We start from the raw sequence: 3,613 nt of genomic DNA, 5'->3' as shown, positions 1-3,613 counted from the left end.
CAAGATCGGCGCCCAGTCGGGTTTGATGGACGCGGATGCACGCGGTCCGGAACCTATGGCCGGAGACGAGTCCGAGGTTCCGGTGACACAAGCCCAGCTCGATGTTGGGTCTGTGTGCGGCTCGAGCGCCGCTGAGTCTACGGCTTCCATGGCAGGGTTAAGCTTCCCGTCTTCAGACGACGCGGTCTGCTCCGGATCTAAGGCCAGAGCGGTTACAGACGCGATCTCCTGAGCACGGCCAGATGACAGATTTAGGTCATGTTCATCATGGTGGCGAGGGACAGCCGTCATGGGCTCGAATCCGTCGAAGATCGAGTCTCCACGGATATCGGCCACAAAATTCGGGCTTCCAAATCTGACCTGACTGCCAGGGGCGTAGCTATCGATCTGGTCTAGATGGCCAAGCGAGTTGGCCCGTAGTGCGAAGCCGCCGAATACGAAGATCCATCCGAGGAGAAAGATCTCCCCCTGGACTGCGTTGTTGTAGATGATTGATGGAGCCATCAAGCCTTCTGGTGACGACGCAATGGAACTCTCAATGAAAGCACCAATGTCGGTGTCAAAACCGGCGGATCTCGGGTAGGGGGTCCCGAACTACGTGTCTAAGTCTAATGGTAATAGGAGGTGGGGGACACAATGTTTACCCAAGTTCGAGCCCTCTCTATAAAGGTAATACCCTACTTCTTGCTTGATTGATCTTGATGAATATGAGTATTACAAGAGTTGATCTACCACGAGATCGTAATGGCTAAACCCTAGAAGCCTAGCCTATGAGATTATGATTGTTGTCCTACGGACTAAACCCTCTGGTTTATATAGATAGCGGAGGGGGCTAGGGTTACACAAATTCGGTTATAGAGAAGGAATCTACATATTCGAATCGCCAAGCTTGCCTTCCACGCAAAGGAGAGTCCCATCCGGACACAGGAAGAAGTCTTCTATCTTGTATCTTCATAGCCCAATAGTCCGGCCCAAGTATATAGTCCGGCTGTCCGAGGACCCCTTAGTCCAAGACTCCCTCAGTGGGCCCAGGCCACCACTGCGGTTCCATCGGCCATGCGAAATGGCCTGGCATCCATCATCCTCCTCGCCGCCTGGCACATTTGGAAGCTTCACAATTCTTGCGTCTCCGACAACGCTCAGCCGTCATGTTGGGAGCTCCTTCAGTCCATCAAGGACGATGCACGGTCCTGGGCCAGGGCTGGGAAAAAAAGGATTGGCGGCCATCATCCCTACTTAGTCTATCCATGTAGTGTGTCAGTTGAACACCCCTAGTCTTCTGCTCCCCAACATGTGTCCCGCCAACTTTGTGTACACGACATACGTTGCCTTGTAGCCCGCTTTTCTGCTCCTTTCTATCAACAGAATGATATGCAATTTGCATATTCGCGAAGAAAAGAAACAAAATGAAAAAAGAAGAAACAAACTCATAAAATAATGATACATAATAGTGAACACGGTAAAAATTTGCTTACGGTACTCGGCCGGTCAAGTACTGTAGCGATCGCAAACCAACCTGTGGTTGGATGGTTAGGAGGACAGTGATATCCCCAACCCACCAGAATCCTCGTGCTCACATTTTTCTGGATTTATTCAAGACTTTCCGGCGGTGTGCGTTGAGTGGGAGGAGACGTTCCTGTCGACAACGATGCGTCTATGATGACTTTGTCAACTCAAGATGCTCATAGGAGTAGAGTGTGAGTGTGAGTTTATAGGGATGTATGCAGGTATACATGAGTGTGTGTAGCATAGCAATCGAAAATGCTTTTTTGAACGTTGGCAGGAGAACTGCCAAATTCATTGATCAAAAGAAGCTTTACAAGAGCCCTCCAAGGAGGAAAGCACAGCAAAAAGGCTAGTGCAAAAAGAAAAGAAAGAAAAACGGGTCGACGCCACCATCAACCCATGCTTCACCAACAACCGTGCACACCATCGAAATCCATCGCTGGGTCTCCAAGATGACGCCTCCAAGGAGGAAGTGATGTCGAAGACAACACCGTCACCTGATCTGGCATAGCCAAATCTTAGGTTTTCACCAGGAGACCACAAGCCATGAAGTACGAAGAGCAAAACGAGCCACGACGGTACCTCCAAGGAGGAAGATGACATCTGAAGACGCCGTTACCGTCAAGACTGACTAGGTAAATGCAGGATTTTCATCCGAAGTCAACTCTTCCACCAACAATCCTGGATCCAAGGCCTACCAGCGCCACCGGGCAGAAAGAGACCAAGCACACAATACCAAGAACGGACATGCAACCGCCGCACGTAGGAATTCGGTGAACGCATGTCAACCTGGCTGGACCACCCCCCACACGCAGGACCTGGGCGAGCCAAAACCAGATCCAGTCATCCTTACCTCCATGCGCAGAACTCGGCGAGGATCCGCACCGCAGCGCACAGGAAGACCAAGTCAGAATCGAAACTGAACGGCATGCACCGCCGCGCGCCGAGACTAGATGAACACCAAGACAAAACTGACAGCCTCGCACCGCGCCGCGCAAGAACAGGACCAGCCGAGTTGGATCTGGTCTGCCTGAAACCTCCTCTGCACCACAGACGTTGTACGGCACAGCTGCTCAAACGAGCTGGACGAGGACACGCTTGAGAGGAGCGCCCACTAGCATCCGCCAACCCCACCGCACAGCCACCACCACCGCTACCCCGGGCAACGAGGGACAGAGATCCAGTGCCTTGCCCACAGCAAGGCATGGCGTAACTGGCGGCCAGCCAGCCGTTGGATCAGGGGGGGGCGGCTCAGATCGAATATTGTAGCACAAAACATTGTTGACGGGGATACTGTAGCGCAAATCACTGTGAGCACCGCTTGGTGCACGACGTTTTATGGCCGATGGTTGAACGACGAGTTGTACTAGCCTTCCATCAGGTTATGCTTGCGGCTCACAACCATTGATTAGCGTGTCATGCGCACATCGGGCAGAAAAGTATCGTGTGCACATCCATTCTGAATCACTGTAGAGGGGGAGGGTATTGTAGACCGAACGCTGTAGAACTGCCACTGTTCACACAGATCTGGTCGTCGATTCTGGATCGGACGGCGTGGAGAGAGGGGGCCAGTTAACGTACTGTTCATCGATGCCTTGCTCACAGCAAGGCACTAGATCTCATCCCGGCAACGAGATCCGTCCGCGAGAGAAGCATGCCTCTCACGCGGCAGCTGCAGCCTCGCGCGCTCCGGTCTAACCACACACACCATTGGGCCGCCGGATTAACCGAGCTTTTTTTTCTTTTAAAAAAGGAGGATTGCCTCCAGCCAAGGATTGACCGAGCTGGCATGAGGAAGTCCCCTAGGGTCTGCACAGGCGACAGCTTCGAGGGCTCCTCGCTTGGCCCGTTGGCATCCTCTTCCTCGGCCACATCGGCCCAGGAGAAGGGGGGCGGCGCAGTCTCCACGAGGATGGTGCGGGGACGGAGGAAGGCACGAAGGAGGGAGAGGTGTGGCGGACTGCCCGTCGGCCGCTGAGGCGCCGGAGACGGCCATGGGACGAGGGCCCTAGAGCCGCCCATTCGCCATGACTATCGCCAGAGGCCGCTCACCGAACAGTAATGCTCCATCTACGTAAAGCGTTACGAAAGCTTACGTAACTTGACT

This window comes from Triticum dicoccoides, chromosome 2B, assembly GCF_002162155.2.
Source record: "Triticum dicoccoides isolate Atlit2015 ecotype Zavitan chromosome 2B, WEW_v2.0, whole genome shotgun sequence".
Taxonomy (NCBI): domain Eukaryota; kingdom Viridiplantae; phylum Streptophyta; class Magnoliopsida; order Poales; family Poaceae; genus Triticum; species Triticum dicoccoides.
The sequence above is the reverse complement of the archived record's forward strand: the minus strand, read 5'-3'. Positions refer to the sequence as shown.